The 17,571-nt window shown below is 34.4% G+C and overlaps 12 non-coding genes across 12 annotated transcripts; all 12 read left to right on the plus strand.

The window, feature by feature from the left end:
* Window positions 1-2,489: 2,489 nt before the first annotated feature.
* TRNAE-UUC (transfer RNA glutamic acid (anticodon UUC)) lies at window positions 2,490-2,562 on the plus strand. Its single transcript has one exon. It is a non-coding gene; the product is annotated as a tRNA-Glu (tRNA).
* A 1,312-nt stretch (window positions 2,563-3,874) lies between these two features.
* Window positions 3,875-3,947, plus strand: TRNAE-UUC (transfer RNA glutamic acid (anticodon UUC)). Its single transcript has one exon. It is a non-coding gene; the product is annotated as a tRNA-Glu (tRNA).
* A 542-nt stretch (window positions 3,948-4,489) lies between these two features.
* Window positions 4,490-4,562, plus strand: TRNAE-UUC (transfer RNA glutamic acid (anticodon UUC)). Its single transcript has one exon. It is a non-coding gene; the product is annotated as a tRNA-Glu (tRNA).
* A 1,291-nt stretch (window positions 4,563-5,853) lies between these two features.
* Window positions 5,854-5,926, plus strand: TRNAE-UUC (transfer RNA glutamic acid (anticodon UUC)). The gene has a single exon. It is a non-coding gene; the product is annotated as a tRNA-Glu (tRNA).
* Window positions 5,927-6,517: 591 nt separating this feature from the next.
* Window positions 6,518-6,590, plus strand: TRNAE-UUC (transfer RNA glutamic acid (anticodon UUC)). The gene has a single exon. It is a non-coding gene; the product is annotated as a tRNA-Glu (tRNA).
* Window positions 6,591-8,495: 1,905 nt separating this feature from the next.
* On the plus strand, window positions 8,496-8,568 carry TRNAE-UUC (transfer RNA glutamic acid (anticodon UUC)). The gene has a single exon. It is a non-coding gene; the product is annotated as a tRNA-Glu (tRNA).
* Window positions 8,569-9,110: 542 nt separating this feature from the next.
* TRNAE-UUC (transfer RNA glutamic acid (anticodon UUC)) lies at window positions 9,111-9,183 on the plus strand. The gene has a single exon. It is a non-coding gene; the product is annotated as a tRNA-Glu (tRNA).
* Window positions 9,184-10,484: 1,301 nt separating this feature from the next.
* On the plus strand, window positions 10,485-10,557 carry TRNAE-UUC (transfer RNA glutamic acid (anticodon UUC)). The gene has a single exon. It is a non-coding gene; the product is annotated as a tRNA-Glu (tRNA).
* Window positions 10,558-12,462: 1,905 nt separating this feature from the next.
* On the plus strand, window positions 12,463-12,535 carry TRNAE-UUC (transfer RNA glutamic acid (anticodon UUC)). Its single transcript has one exon. It is a non-coding gene; the product is annotated as a tRNA-Glu (tRNA).
* Window positions 12,536-13,077: 542 nt separating this feature from the next.
* Window positions 13,078-13,150, plus strand: TRNAE-UUC (transfer RNA glutamic acid (anticodon UUC)). Its single transcript has one exon. It is a non-coding gene; the product is annotated as a tRNA-Glu (tRNA).
* Window positions 13,151-14,451: 1,301 nt separating this feature from the next.
* On the plus strand, window positions 14,452-14,524 carry TRNAE-UUC (transfer RNA glutamic acid (anticodon UUC)). Its single transcript has one exon. It is a non-coding gene; the product is annotated as a tRNA-Glu (tRNA).
* A 2,637-nt stretch (window positions 14,525-17,161) lies between these two features.
* TRNAE-UUC (transfer RNA glutamic acid (anticodon UUC)) lies at window positions 17,162-17,234 on the plus strand. Its single transcript has one exon. It is a non-coding gene; the product is annotated as a tRNA-Glu (tRNA).
* Window positions 17,235-17,571: the final 337 nt, after the last annotated feature.

Consider the following 17,571-nt stretch of genomic DNA (forward strand, 5'->3'; position numbering starts at 1 on the left):
TTAAATCTTGTGGGGTAGAACTATTCACTCTATTCCCAAGCATTGAGGAATCTTTTAATTTGATAAACAATTCGTCTTCTATAACATAAAGCTTAACATATTAGCCCATTGAACTCAATTTCACTCGCATCAAAAGTACGAGGAATATTGTTTAATTAAAGTAATGACATTTCTCGATTATTCATTCAAGGGGATAAAATCACCATTCACTTTAAACGAAACATACTTGATGCTCTCCTTCAATAAACGAAGAACCACGAACCCAACACTACGATATCATGTGTCATGTTGCATTTCCACAATTTATGGGTAATTGAGATTTTATTTTATTTTAGAGAAACATCCTCGAACATTGTCAAGTCCATACTCCATTGTAGTCTAGTTGGTTCGGAGAAATACTTGATGCTCTGTTGTAGGAAACGATGAACCACGAAAGTAACCCTAGCATATCATGTGTCATCTTGTGTTTCCGTAATTTATGGTTAATTGAGATTTTATTTTATTTTAGAGAAAACTCCTTCAACTTTGTGAACTCCATACTCCATTGTAGTCTAGTTGGTTAAATTACTCGGCTTTCACCTGAGCGACCCAGGCTTAATGCCGATAATGGAAACATCAAGTCTAGTTCAAATTGCATCTTAATCTAAAAAAGTCTCATCATTGACAAATACAAGACATAAAGCTTTGTGGTGACATAATCTACATGTGGTGGGTTACTATGGTGTCCGCCAATTTGCAATATCCATGCGTATCGAATTGGAAAGTATAATACGTGTTGAAAAACTTAGAGCGTATCATGTCACATGCACATTCAAAATTAGGTCCTACGATAATATTTGATTAAATCTTGTATGTTATAGTGGGTTAGAATTATTCACTCTATTTCCAATCATTGAGGAATCTTTTAATTTGATAAAAAATTCGTCTTCTATAATATAAAGGTTAACATATTAGCCGATTGAACTCAATTTCACTCATATCAAAACTACGAGGAGTATTGTTTTATTAAAGTAACGACATTTCTTCATAATTCATTCAAGGGGATCAAATCATATTTCACTTACATGGAAACATAGTTGATGCTCTGTTTTAGTAAACGAAGAACGACAAAGGCAACACTACGATATCATGTGTCATCTTGCATTCTCGCAATTTATGGTTAATTGAGATTTTAGTTTATTTTACGAAAGTATCCTTCAACTTTTATAACTCCATAATCCATTATCATCTAGCTGGTTAGGATACTCTGTTTTCACACGAGCGACCTGGGTTCAAGTAGCGTCAATGGAAACATCAAGTCTTGTTCAACTTGGATCTTATACGAAGAAAGTCTCATAATTGACAAATAGAAAACATAAAACCTTGTGGTCAGATGATCTGCATGTTGTGGGTTACAATGGTAGCCTCTAATTTCGAATATCGATATGTATCGAATCTAAAAGTATAATACGTGTTGAAAAGCCTAAAGTGTATCATGTGACTTACATATTCAAATTTAGGTCTTACCATAAATATCTGATTAAATCTTGTGGGTTAGCGTTATTCACTGTATTCCCAAGCATTTAGGAATCTTTTAATTCGCCTTCTATAACATAAATCGTAACATATTAGCCGATTGAACTCAATTTCACTCGTATCAAAAGTACGAGGTATATTGCTTAATTAAAGTAACGACATTTCTTGATAATTCATTCAAGGGGATAAAATCACGTTTCACTTAAAAGGAAACATATTTGATGCTCTACTTTAGTAAATAAAGAACCACGAGGGCAACACTAGGATATCATGTGTTATCTTGCGTTTCCGCAATTTATGATTAATTAAGATTTTATTTTACTTTAGAGAAACATCCTTCAAATCTGTCTACTCCATACTCAATACTCCATTGTAGTTTCGTTGGTTAGGATACTCGGCTTTCACCCGAGCGACCCGGGTTCAAGTCCCGGCAATGGAAACATCAAGTCTAGTTCAGGTGGCATCTTATACGAAAAAATCTAATAAATGACAAATACAAGACATAAAACCTTGTGGTAACATAATCTACATGTAGTGCGCTACAATGGTGGCCTCCAATTCCAATTGAATTTGAAAGTATAATACATGTTCAAAATTAGCTCTTACGATAAATACCTAATTAAATCTTGTGGGTTAGAGTTATTCACTGTATTCCCAAGCAGTTAGGAATCTTTTAATTCGCCTTCTATAACATAAATCTTAACATATTAACCGATTGTACTCAATTTCACTCTTATCAAAAGTACGAGGTATATTGTTTAATTAAAGTAACGAAATTTCTTGATAATTTATTCAAGGGTATAAAATCACGTTTCCCTTAAAAGGAAACATACTTGATGCTCTACTTTAGTAAATGAAGAACCACGAGGGCAACACTAGGATATCATGTGTTATCATGCGTTTCCGCAATTTATGGTTAATTGAGATTTTATTTTATTTTAGGGAAATATCCTTCAAATCTGTCTACTCCATACTCCATTGTAGTCTAGTTGGTTAGGATACTCGGCTTTCACCCGAGCGACCCGGGTTCAAGTCCCGGCAATGGAAACATCAAGTCTACTTCAGGTGGCATCTTATACGAAAAAATATAATAAATGACAAATACACGACATAAAACCTTGTGGTAACATAATCTACCTGTACTGCGCTACAATGGTGGCCTCCAATTCTAATTGAATTTGAAAGTATAATACATGTTGCTAAACCTAAAGCTGGCCTCCAATTGCAATTGAATTTGAAACTATAATAAGTGTTGCAAAACCTAAAGCGTATCATGTGACTTGTGCATTCAATATTAGGTCTTACCATAAATATGTGATTAAATCTTGTATGTTATAGTGGGTTAGAATTATTCAGTCTATTCCCAATCATTGAGGAATCTTTTAATTTGATAAAAAAATCGGGTTCTATAACATAAAGCTTAACATTTTAGCCGATTCAACTGAATTTCGCTCATATCAAAAGTATGAGGTATATTGTTTAATTATAGTAACGACATTTCTCGATTATTCATTCAAGGGGATAACGTCAGATTTCACTTAAAACAAAACATACTTGATGCTCTCCTTCAGTAAACAAAGAACCACGAACCCAACACTACGATATCATGTGTCATCTTGCATTTCCACAACTTATGGGTAATTGAGATTTTATTTTAGTTTAGAGAAACATCCTCGAACTTTGTCAAGTCCATACTCCATTGTAGTCTAGTTGGTTCGGATACTCTGCTTTCACCTGAGCGACCCAGGTTCAAGTATCGTCAATGGAAACATCAAGTCTTGTTCAACTTGGATCTTATACGAAGAAAGTCTCATAATTGATAAATAGAAAACATAAAACCTTGTGGTCAGATGATCTGCATGTTGTGGGTTACAATGGTAGCCTCTAATTTCGAATATCGATATGTATCGAATCTAAAAGTATAATACGTGTTGAAAAACCTAAAGCGTATCATGTGACTTACATATTCATATTTAGGTCTTACCATAAATATCTGATTAAATCTTGTGGGTTAGCGTTATTCACTGTATTCCCAAGCATTTAGGAATCTTTTAATTCGCCTTCTATAACATAAATCGTAACATATTAGCCGATTGAACTCAATTTCACTCGTATCAAATGTACGAGGTATATTGCTTAATTAAAGTAACGACATTTCTTGATAATTCATTCAAGGGGATAAAATCACGTTTCACTTAAAAGGAAACATATTTGATGCTCTACTTTAGTAAATGAAGAACCACGAGGGCAACACTAGGATATCATGTGTTATCTTGCGTTTCCGCAATTTATGGTTAATTAAGATTTTATTTTACTTTAGAGAAACATCCTTCGAATCTGTCTACTCCATACTCAATACTCCATTGTAGTCTAGTTGGTTAGGATACTCGGCTTTCACCCGAGCGACCCGGGTTCAAGTCCCGGCAATGGAAACATCAAGTCTAGTTCAGGTGGCATCTTATACGAAAAAATCTAATAAATGACAAATACAAGACATAAAACCTTGTGGTAACATAATCTACATGTAGTGCGCTACAATGGTGGCCTCCAATTCCAATTGAATTTGAAAGTATAATCCATGTTCAAAATTAGCTCTTACGATAAATACCTAATTAAATCTTGTGGGTTAGAGTTATTCACTGTATTCCCAAGCAGTTAGGAATCTTTTAATTCGCCTTCTATAACATAAATCTTAACATATTAACCGATTGTACTCAATTTCACTCTTATCAAAAGTACGAGGTATATTATTTAATTAAAGTAACGAAATCTCTTGATAATTCATTCAAGGGGATAAAATCACGTTTCACTTAAAAGGAAACATACTTGATGCTCTACTTTAGTAAATGAAGAACCACGAGGGCAACACTAGGATATCATGTGTTATCTTGCATTTCCGCAATTTATGGTTAATTAAGATTTTATTTTACTTTAGAGAAACATCCTTCGAATCTGTCTACTCCATACTCAATACTCCATTGTAGTCTAGTTGGTTAGGATACTCGGCTTTCACCCGAGCGACCCGGGTTCAAGTCCCGGCAATGGAAACATCAAGTCTACTTCAGGTGGCATGTTATACGAAAAAATCTAATAAATGACAAATACACGACATAAAACCTTGTGGAAACATAATCTACCTGTACTGCGCTACAATGGTGGCCTCCAATTCTAATTGAATTTGGAAGTATAATACATGTTGCTAAACCTAAAGCTGGCCTCCAATTGCAATTGAATTTGAAACTATAATACGTGTTGCAAAACCTAAAGCGTATCATGTGACTTATTAGGTATTACCATAAATATGTGATTAAATCTTGTATGTTATAGTGGGTTAGAATTATTCAGTCTATTCCCAATCATTGAGGAATCTTTTAATTTGATAAAAAAATCGTGTTCTATAACATAAAGCTTAACATTTTAGCCGATTCAACTGAATTTCGCTTGTATCAAAAGTACGAGGTATATTGTTTAATTATAGTAACGACATTTCTCGATTATTCATTCAAGGGGATAACATCAGATTTCACTTAAAACGAAACATACTTGATGCTCTCCTTCAGTAAACGAAGAACCACGAACCCAACACTACGATATCATGTGTCATCTTGCATTCCCACAACTTATGGGTAATTCAGATTTTATTTTATTTTAGAGAAACATCCTCGAACTTTGTCAAGTCCATACTCCATTGTAGTCTAGTTGGTTCGCATACTCTGCTTTCACCTGAGCGACCCGGGTTCAAGTATCGTCAATGGAAACATCAAGTCTTGTTCAACTTGGATCTTATACGAAGAAAGTCTCATAATTGACAAATACAAGACATAAAACCCATGTTGTGAGATGATCTGCATGTTGGGGGTTTCAATGGTGGCCTCTAATTTCGAATATTGAATTTGAAAGTATAATACGTGTTGAAAACCTAAAGCGTATCATGTGACTTACAGATTCAAATTTAGGTCTTACCATAAATATCAGATTAAATCTTGTGGGTTAGCGTTATTCACTGTATTCCCAAGCATTTAGGAATCTTTTAATTCGTCTTCTATCACATAAATCTTAACATATTAACCGATTGAGCTCAAATTCACTCTTATCAAAAGTAAGAGGTATATTGCTTAATTAAAGTAACGACATTTCTTGATAATTCATTCAAGGGGATAAAATCACGTTTCACTTAAAAGGAAACAGATTTGATGCTCTACTTTAGTAAATGAAGAACCACGAGGGCAACACTAGGATATCATGTGTTATCTTGCGTTTCCGCAATTTATGGTTAATTAAGATTTTATTTTACTTTAGAGAAACATCCTTCGAATCTGTCTACTCCATACTCAATACTCCATTGTAGTCTAGTTGGTTAGGATACTCGGCTTTCACCCGAGCGACCCGGGTTCAAGTCCCGGCAATGGAAACATCAAGTCTTCTTCAACTTGGATCTTATACGAAGAAAGTCTCATAATTGACAAATAGAAAACATAAAACCTTGTGGTCAGATGATCTGCATGTTGTGGGTTACAATGGTAGCCTCTAATTTCGAATATCGATATGTATCGAATCTAAAAGTATAATACGTGTTGAAAAGCCTAAAGCGTATCATGTGACTTACATATTCAAATTTAGGTCTTACCATAAATATCTGATTAAATCTTGTGGGTTAGCGTTATTCACTGTATCCCCAAGCATTTAGGAATCTTTTAATTCGCCTTCTATAACATAAATCGTAACATATTAGCCGATTGAACTCAATTTCACTCGTATCAAAAGTACGAGGTATATTGCTTAATTAAAGTAACGACATTTCTTGATAATTCATTTAAGGGGATAAAATCACGTTTCACTTAAAAGGAAACATATTTGATGCTCTACTTTAGTAAATGAAGAACCACGAGGGCAACACTAGGATATCATGTGTTATCTTGCGTTTCCGCAATTTATGGTTAATTAAGATTTTATTTTACTTTAGAGAAACATCCTTCGAATCTGTCTACTCCATACTCAATACTCCATTGTAGTCTAGTTGGTTAGGATACTCGGCTTTCACCCGAGCGACCCGGGTTCAAGTCCCGGCAATGGAAACATCAAGTCTAGTTCAGGTGGCATCTTATACAAAAAAATCTAATAAATGACAAATACAAGACATAAAACCTTGTGGTAACATAATCTACATGTACTGCGCTACAATGGTGGCCTCCAATTCCAATTGAATTTGAAAGTATAATCCATGTTCAAAATTAGCTCTTACGATAAATACCTAATTAAATCTTGTGGGTTAGAGTTATTCACTGTATTCCCAAGCAGTTAGGAATCTTTTAATTCGCCTTCTATAACATAAATCTTAACATATTAGCCGATTGTACTCAATTTCACTCTTATCAAAAGTACGAGGTATATTATTTAATTAAAGTAACGAAATCTCTTGATAATTCATTCAAGGGGATAAAATCACGTTTCACCTAAAAGGAAACATACTTGATGCTCTACTTTAGTAAATGAAGAACCACGAGGGCAACACTAGGATATCATGTGTTATCTTGCGTTTCCGCAATTTATGGTTAATTAAGATTTTATTTTACTTTAGAGACACATCCTTCGAATCTGTCTACTCCATACTCAATACTCCATTGTAGTCTAGTTGGTTAGGATACTCGGCTTTCACCCGAGCGACCCGGCTTCAAGTCCCGGCAATGGAAACATCAAGTCTACTTCAGGTGGCATGTTATACGAAAAAATCTAATAAATGACAAATACACGACATAAAACCTTGTGGAAACATAATCTACCTGTACTGCGCTACAATGGTGGCCTCCAATTCTAATTGAATTTGAAAGTATAATACATGTTGCTAAACCTAAAGCTGGCCTCCAATTGCAATTGAATTTGAAACTATAATACGTGTTGCAAAACCTAAAGCGTATCATGTGACTTATTAGGTATTACCATAAATATGTGATTAAATCTTGTATGTTATAGTGGGTTAGAATTATTCAGTCTATTCCCAATCATTGAGGAATCTTTTAATTTGATAAAAAAATCGGGTTCTATAACATAAAGCTTAACATTTTAGCTGATTCAACTGAATTTCGCTCGTATCAAAAGTACGAGGTATATTGTTTAATTATAGTAACGACATTTCTCGATTATTCATTCAAGGGGATAACATCAGATTTCACTTAAAACGAAACATACTTGATGCTCTCCTTCAGTAAACGAAGAACCACGAACCCAACACTACGATATTATGTGTCATCTTGCATTTCCACAACTTATGGTTAATTCAGATTTTATTTTATTTTAGAGAAACATCCTCGAACTTTGTCAAGTCCATACTCCATTGTAGTCTAGTTGGTTCGCATACTCTGCTTTCACCTGAGCGACCCGGGTTCAAGTATCGTCAATGGAAACATCAAGTCTTGTTCAACTTGGATCTTATACGAAGAAAGTCTCATAATTGACAAATACAAGACATAAAACCTTGTTGTGAGATGATCTGCATGTTGGGGGTTTCAATGGTGGCCTCTAAATTCGAATATTGAATTTGAAAGTATAATACGTGTTGAAAACCTAAAGCGTATCATGTGACTTACATATTCAAATTTAGGTCTTACCATAAATATCTGATTAAATCTTGTGGGTTTGCGTTATTCACTGTATTCCCAAGCATTTATGAATCTTTTTATTCGTCTTCTATAACATAAATCTTAACATATTAACCGATTGAGCTCAAATTCACTCTTATCAAAAGTACGAGGTATATTGCTTAATTAAAGTAACGACATTTCTTGATAATTCATTCAAGGGGATAAAATCACGTTTCACTTAAAAGGAAACATATTTGATGCTCTACTTTAGTAAATGAAGAACCACGAGGGCAACACTAGGATATCATGTGTTATCTTGCGTTTCCGCAATTTATGGTTAATTAAGATTTTATTTTACTTTCGAGAAACATCCTTCGAATCTGTCTACTCCATACTCAATACTCCATTGTAGTCTAGTTGGTTAGGATACTCGGCTTTCACCCGAGCGACCCGGGTTCAAGTCCCGGCAATGGAAACATCAAGTCTAGTTCAAGTGGCATCTTATTCGAAAAAATCTAATAAATGACAAATACAAGACATAAAACCTTGTGGTAACATAATCTACATGCAGTGCGCTACAATGGTGGCCTCCAATTCCAATTGAATTTGAAAGTATAATCCATGTTCAAAATTAGCTCTTACGATAAATACCTAATTAAATCTTGTGTGTTAGAGTTATTCACTGTATTCCCAAGCAGTTAGGAATCTTTTAATTCGCCTTCTATAACATAAATCTTAACATATTAGCCGATTTTACTCAATTTCACTCTTATCAAAAGTACGAGGTATATTATTTAATTAAAGTAACGAAATTTCTTGATAATTCATTCAAGGGGATAAAATCACGTTTCACTTCAAAGGAAACATACTTGATGCTCTACTTTAGTAAATGAAGAACCATGAGGGCAACACTAGGATATCATGTGTTATCTTGCGTTTCCGCAATTTATGGTTAATTAAGATTTTATTTTACTTTAGAGAAACATTCTTCGAATCTGTCTACTCCATACTCAATACTCCATTGTAGTCTAGTTGGTTAGGATACTCGGCTTTCACCCGAGCGACCCGGGTTCAAGTCCCGGCAATGGAAACATCAAGTCTACTTCAGCTGGCATGTTATACGAAAAAATCTAATAAATGACAAATACACGACATAAAACCTTGTGGAAACATAATCTACCTGTACTGCGCTACAATGGTGGCCTCCAATTCTAATTGAATTTGAAAGTATAATACATGTTGCTAAACCTAAAGCTGGCCTCCAATTGCAATTGAATTTGAAACTATAATACGTGTTGCAAAACCTCAAGCGTATCATGTGACTTGTGCATTCAATATTAGGTCTTACCATAAATATGTGATTAAATCTTGTATGTTATAGTGGGTTAGAATTATTCAGTCTATTCCCAATCATTGAGGAATCTTTTAATTTGATGAAAAAATCGTGTTCTATAACATAAAGCTTAACATTCTAGCCGATTCAACTGAATTTCGCTCGTATCAAAAGTACGAGGTATATTGTTTAATTATAGTAACGACATTTCTCGATTATTCATTCAAGGGGATAACATCAGATTTCACTTAAAACGAAACATACTTGATGCTCTCATTCATTAAACGAAGAACCACGAACCCAACACTAGGATATCATGTGTCATCTTGGATTTCCACAACTTATGGGTAATTGAGATTTTATTTTATTTTAGAGAAACATCCTCGAACTTTGTCAAGTCCATACTCCATTGTAGTCTAGTTGGTTCGAATACTCTGCTTTCACCTGAGCGACCCGGGTTCAAGTATCGTCAATGGAAACATCAAGTCTTGTTCAACTTGGATCTTATACGAAGAAAGTCTCATAATTGACAAATACAAGACATAAAACCTTGTTGTGAGATGATCTGCATGTTGGGGGTTTCAATGGTGGCCTCTAAATTCGAATATTGAATTTGAAAGTATAATACGTGTTAAAAACCTAAAGCGTATCATGTGACTTACATATTCAAATTTAGGTCTTACCATAAATATCTGATTAAATCTTGTGGGTTAGCGTTATTCACTGTATTCCCAAGCATTTAGGAATCTTTTAATTCGCCTTCTATAACATAAATCGTAACATATTAGCCGATTGAACTCAATTTCACTCGTATCAAATGTACGAGGTATATTGCTTAATTAAAGTAACGACATTTCTTGATAATTCATTCAAGGGGATAAAATCACGTTTCACTTAAAAGGAAACATATTTGATGCTCTACTTTAGTAAATGAAGAACCACGAGGGCAACACTAGGATATCATGTGTTATCTTGCGTTTCCGCAATTTATGGTTAATTAAGATTTTATTTTACTTTAGAGAAACATCCTTCGAATCTGTCTACTCCATACTCAATACTCCATTGTAGTCTAGTTGGTTAGGATACTCGGCTTTCACCCGAGCGACCCGGGTTCAAGTCCCGGCAATGGAAACATCAAGTCTAGTTCAGGTGGCATCTTATACGAAAAAATCTAATAAATGACAAATACAAGACATAAAACCTTGTGGTAACATAATCTACATGTAGTGCGCTACAATGGTGGCCTCCAATTCCAATTGAATTTGAAAGTATAATCCATGTTCAAAATTAGCTCTTACGATAAATACCTAATTAAATCTTGTGGGTTAGAGTTATTCACTGTATTCCCAAGCAGTTAGGAATCTTTTAATTCGCCTTCTATAACATAAATCTTAACATATTAGCCGATTGTACTCAATTTCACTCTTATCAAAAGTACGAGGTATATTATTTAATTAAAGTAACGAAATCTCTTGATAATTCATTCAAGGGGATAAAATCACGTTTCACCTAAAAGGAAACATACTTGATGCTCTACTTTAGTAAATGAAGAACCACGAGGGCAACACTAGGATATCATGTGTTATCTTGCGTTTCCGCAATTTATGGTTAATTAAGATTTTATTTTACTTTAGAGACACATCCTTCGAATCTGTCTACTCCATACTCAATACTCCATTGTAGTCTAGTTGGTTAGGATACTCGGCTTTCACCCGAGCGACCCGGCTTCAAGTCCCGGCAATGGAAACATCAAGTCTACTTCAGGTGGCATGTTATACGAAAAAATCTAATAAATGACAAATACACGACATAAAACCTTGTGGAAACATAATCTACCTGTACTGCGCTACAATGGTGGCCTCCAATTCTAATTGAATTTGAAAGTATAATACATGTTGCTAAACCTAAAGCTGGCCTCCAATTGCAATTGAATTTGAAACTATAATACGTGTTGCAAAACCTAAAGCGTATCATGTGACTTATTAGGTATTACCATAAATATGTGATTAAATCTTGTATGTTATAGTGGGTTAGAATTATTCAGTCTATTCCCAATCATTGAGGAATCTTTTAATTTGATAAAAAAATCGGGTTCTATAACATAAAGCTTAACATTTTAGCTGATTCAACTGAATTTCGCTCGTATCAAAAGTACGAGGTATATTGTTTAATTATAGTAACGACATTTCTCGATTATTCATTCAAGGGGATAACATCAGATTTCACTTAAAACGAAACATACTTGATGCTCTCCTTCAGTAAACGAAGAACCACGAACCCAACACTACGATATTATGTGTCATCTTGCATTTCCACAACTTATGGTTAATTCAGATTTTATTTTATTTTAGAGAAACATCCTCGAACTTTGTCAAGTCCATACTCCATTGTAGTCTAGTTGGTTCGCATACTCTGCTTTCACCTGAGCGACCCGGGTTCAAGTATCGTCAATGGAAACATCAAGTCTTGTTCAACTTGGATCTTATACGAAGAAAGTCTCATAATTGACAAATACAAGACATAAAACCTTGTTGTGAGATGATCTGCATGTTGGGGGTTTCAATGGTGGCCTCTAAATTCGAATATTGAATTTGAAAGTATAATACGTGTTGAAAACCTAAAGCGTATCATGTGACTTACATATTCAAATTTAGGTCTTACCATAAATATCTGATTAAATCTTGTGGGTTTGCGTTATTCACTGTATTCCCAAGCATTTATGAATCTTTTTATTCGTCTTCTATAACATAAATCTTAACATATTAACCGATTGAGCTCAAATTCACTCTTATCAAAAGTACGAGGTATATTGCTTAATTAAAGTAACGACATTTCTTGATAATTCATTCAAGGGGATAAAATCACGTTTCACTTAAAAGGAAACATATTTGATGCTCTACTTTAGTAAATGAAGAACCACGAGGGCAACACTAGGATATCATGTGTTATCTTGCGTTTCCGCAATTTATGGTTAATTAAGATTTTATTTTACTTTCGAGAAACATCCTTCGAATCTGTCTACTCCATACTCAATACTCCATTGTAGTCTAGTTGGTTAGGATACTCGGCTTTCACCCGAGCGACCCGGGTTCAAGTCCCGGCAATGGAAACATCAAGTCTAGTTCAAGTGGCATCTTATTCGAAAAAATCTAATAAATGACAAATACAAGACATAAAACCTTGTGGTAACATAATCTACATGCAGTGCGCTACAATGGTGGCCTCCAATTCCAATTGAATTTGAAAGTATAATCCATGTTCAAAATTAGCTCTTACGATAAATACCTAATTAAATCTTGTGTGTTAGAGTTATTCACTGTATTCCCAAGCAGTTAGGAATCTTTTAATTCGCCTTCTATAACATAAATCTTAACATATTAGCCGATTTTACTCAATTTCACTCTTATCAAAAGTACGAGGTATATTATTTAATTAAAGTAACGAAATTTCTTGATAATTCATTCAAGGGGATAAAATCACGTTTCACTTCAAAGGAAACATACTTGATGCTCTACTTTAGTAAATGAAGAACCATGAGGGCAACACTAGGATATCATGTGTTATCTTGCGTTTCCGCAATTTATGGTTAATTAAGATTTTATTTTACTTTAGAGAAACATTCTTCGAATCTGTCTACTCCATACTCAATACTCCATTGTAGTCTAGTTGGTTAGGATACTCGGCTTTCACCCGAGCGACCCGGGTTCAAGTCCCGGCAATGGAAACATCAAGTCTACTTCAGCTGGCATGTTATACGAAAAAATCTAATAAATGACAAATACACGACATAAAACCTTGTGGAAACATAATCTACCTGTACTGCGCTACAATGGTGGCCTCCAATTCTAATTGAATTTGAAAGTATAATACATGTTGCTAAACCTAAAGCTGGCCTCCAATTGCAATTGAATTTGAAACTATAATACGTGTTGCAAAACCTCAAGCGTATCATGTGACTTGTGCATTCAATATTAGGTCTTACCATAAATATGTGATTAAATCTTGTATGTTATAGTGGGTTAGAATTATTCAGTCTATTCCCAATCATTGAGGAATCTTTTAATTTGATAAAAAAATCGTCTTGTTTAACATAAAGGTCAACATATTAGCCGATTGAACTCAATTTCACTCGTATCAAAAGTACAAAGTATATTGTTTAATTATAGTAACGACATTTCTCGATTATTCATTCAAGGGGATAACATCAGATTTCACTTAAAACGAAACATACTTGATGCTCTCATTCATTAAACGAAGAACCACGAACCCAACACTAGGATATCATGTGTCATCTTGGATTTCCACAACTTATGGGTAATTGAGATTTTATTTTATTTTAGAGAAACATCCTCGAACTTTGTCAAGTCCATACTCCATTGTAGTCTAGTTGGTTCGAATACTCTGCTTTCACCTGAGCGACCCGGGTTCAAGTATCGTCAATGGAAACATCAAGTCTTGTTCAACTTGGATCTTATACGAAGAAAGTCTCATAATTGACAAATACAAGACATAAAACCTTGTTGTGAGATGATCTGCATGTTGGGGGTTTCAATGGTGGCCTCTAAATTCGAATATTGAATTTGAAAGTATAATACGTGTTAAAAACCTAAAGCGTATCATGTGACTTACATATTCAAATTTAGGTCTTACCATAAATATCTGATTAAATCTTGTGGGTTTGCGTTATTCACTGTATTCCCAAGCATTTAGGAATCTTTTTATTCGTCTTCTATAACATAAATCTTAACATATTAACCGATTGAGCTCAAATTAACTCTTATCAAAAGTACGAGGTATATTGCTTAATTAATGCAACGACATTTCTTGATAATTCATTCAAGGGGATAAAATCACGTTTCACTTAAAAGGAAACATATTTGATGCTCTACTTTAGTAAATGAAGAACCACGAGGGCAACACTAGGATATCATGTGTTATCTTGCGTTTCCGCAATTTATGGTTAATTAAGATTTTATTTTACTTTAGAGAAACATCCTTCGAATCTGTCTACTTCATACTCAATACTCCATTGTAGTCTACTTGGTTAGGATACTCGGCTTTCACCCGAGCGACCCGGGTTCAAGTCCCGGCAATGGAAACATCAAGTCTTGTTCAACTTGGATCTTATACGAAGAAAGTCTCATAATTGACAAATAGAAAACATAAAACCTTGTGGTCAGATGATCTGCATGTTGTGGGTTACAATGGAAGCCTCTAATTTCGAATATCGATATGTATCGAATCTAAAAGTAAGTATAATACGTGTTGAAAAACGTAAAGCGTATCATGTGACTTACATATTCAGATTTAGGTCTTACCATAAATATCTGATTAAATCTTGTGGGTTAGCGTTATTCACTGTATTCCCAAGCATTTAGGAATCTTTTAATTCGCCTTCTATAACATAAATCTTAACATATTAGCCGATTGAACTCAATTTCACTCGTATCAAAAGTACGAGGTATATTGCTTAATTAAAGTAACGACATTTCTTGATAATTCATTCAAGGGGATAAAATCACGTTTCACTTAAAAGGAAACATATTTGATGCTCTACTTTAGTAAATGAAGAACCACGAGGGCAACACTAGGATATCATGTGTTATCTTGCGTTTCCGCAATTTATGGTGAATTAAGATTTTATTTTACTTTAGAGAAACATCCTTCGAATCTGTCTACTCCATACTCAATACTCCATTGTAGTCTAGTTGGTTAGGATACTCGGCTTTCACCCGAGCGACCCGGGTTCAAGTCCCGGCAATCGAAACATCAAGTCTAGTTCAGGTGGCATCTTATACAAAAAAATCTAATAAATGACAAATACAAGACATAAAACCTTGTGGTAACATAATCTACATGCAGTGCGCTACAATGGTGGCCTCCAATTCCAATTGAATTTGAAAGTATAATCCAAGTGCGCTACAATGGTGGCCTCCAATTCCAATTGAATTTGAAAGTATAATCCATGTTCAAAATTAGCTCTTACGATAAATACCTAATTAAATCTTGTGGGTTAGAGTTATTCACTGTATTCCCAAGCAGTTAGGAATCTTTTAATTCGCCTTCTATAACGTAAATCTTAACATATTAGCCGATTGTACTCAATTTCACTCTTATCAAAAGTACGAGGTATATTATTTTACTAAAGTAACGAAATTTCTTGATAATTCATTCAAGGGGATAAAATCGCGTTTCACTTAAAAGGAAACATACTTGATGCTCTACTTTAGTAAATGAAGAACCACGAGGGCAACACTAGGATATCATGTGTTATCTTGCGTTTCCGCAATTTATGGTTAATTAAGATTTTATTTTACTTTAGAGAAACATCCTTCGAATCTGTCTACTCCATACTCAATAATCCATTGTAGTCTAGTTGGTTAGGATACTCGGCATTCACCCGAGCGACCCGGGTTCAAGTCCTGGCAATGGAAACATCAAGTCTACTTCAGGTGGCATGCTATACGAAAAAATCTAATAAATGTTAAATACACGACATAAAACCTTGTGGTAACATAATCTACCTGTACTGCGCTACAATGGTGGCCTCCAATTCTAATTGAATTTGAAAGTATAATACATGTTGCTAAACCTAAAGCTGGCCTCCAATTGCAATTGAATTTGAAACTATAATACGTGTTGCAAAACCTAAAGCGTATCATGTGACTTGTGTATTCAATATTAGGTCTTACCATAAATATGTGATTAAATCTTGTATGTTATAGTGGGTTAGAATTATTCAGTCTATTCCCAATCATTGAGGAATCTTTTAATTTAATGAAAAAATCGTGTTCTATAACATAAAGCTTAACATTTTAGCCGATTCAACTGAATTTCGCTCGTATCAAAAGTACGAGGTATATTGTTTAATTATAGTAACGACATTTCTCGATTATTCATTCAAGGGGATAACATCAGATTTCACTTAAAACGAAACATACTTGATGCTCTCCTTCAGTAAACGAAGAACCACGAACCCAACACTACGATATCATGTGTCATCTTGCATTTCCACAACTTATGGGTAATTCAGATTTTATTTTATTTTACAGAAACATCCTCGAACTTTGTCAAGTCCATACTCCATTGTAGTCTAGTTGGTTCGGATACTCTGCTTGCACCTGAGCGACCCGGGTTCAAGTATCGTCAATGGAAACATCAAGTCTTGTTCAACTTGGATCTTATACGAAGAAAGTCTCATAATTGACAAATACAAGACATAAAACCTTGTTGTGAGATGATCTGCATGTTGGGGGTTTCAATGGTGGCCTCTAAATTCGAATATTGAATTTGAAAGTATAATACGTGTTGAAAACCTAAAGCGTATCATGTGACTTACATATTCAAATTTAGGTCTTACCATAAATATCTGATTAAATCTTGTGGGTTTGCGTTATTCACTGTATTCCCAAGCATTTAGGAATCTTTTAATTCGTCTTCTATAACATAAATCTTAACATATTAACCGATTGAGCTCAAATTAACTCTTATCAAAAGTACGAGGTATATTGCTTAATTAAAGTAACGACATTTCTTGATAATTCATTCAAGGGGATAAAATCACGTTTCACTTAAAAGGAAACATATTTGATGCTCTACTTTAGTAAATGAAGAACCACGAGGGCAACACTAGGATATCATGTGTTATCTTGCGTTTCCGCAATTTATGGTGAATTAAGATTTTATTTTACTTTAGAGAAACATCCTTCGAATCTGTCTACTCCATACTCAATACTCCGTTGTAGTCTAGTTGGTTAGGATACTCGGCTTTCACCCGAGCGACCCGGGTTCAAGTCCTGGCAATGGAAACATCAAGTCTAGTTCAGGTGGCATCTTATACGAAAAAATCTAATAAATGACAAATACAAGACATAAAACCTTGTGGTAACATAATCTACATGTAGTGCGCTACAATGGTTGCCTCCAATTCCAATTGAATTTGAAAGTATAATACATGTTGCTAAACCTAAAGCTGGCCTCCAGTTGTAATTGAATTTGAAACTATAATACGTGTTGCAAAACCTAAAGCGTATCATGTGACTTGTGCATTCAAAATGAGTTCTTACCATAAATATGTGATTAAATCTTGTATGTTATAGTGGGTTAGAATTATTCAATCTATTCCCAATCATTGAGGAATCTTTT

Source organism: Azolla caroliniana, unplaced genomic scaffold (assembly GCF_043228905.1).
Source record: "Azolla caroliniana isolate FFs.n. ecotype wild unplaced genomic scaffold, voAzoCaro1.0.p SCAF_7, whole genome shotgun sequence".
Taxonomy (NCBI): domain Eukaryota; kingdom Viridiplantae; phylum Streptophyta; class Polypodiopsida; order Salviniales; family Salviniaceae; genus Azolla; species Azolla caroliniana.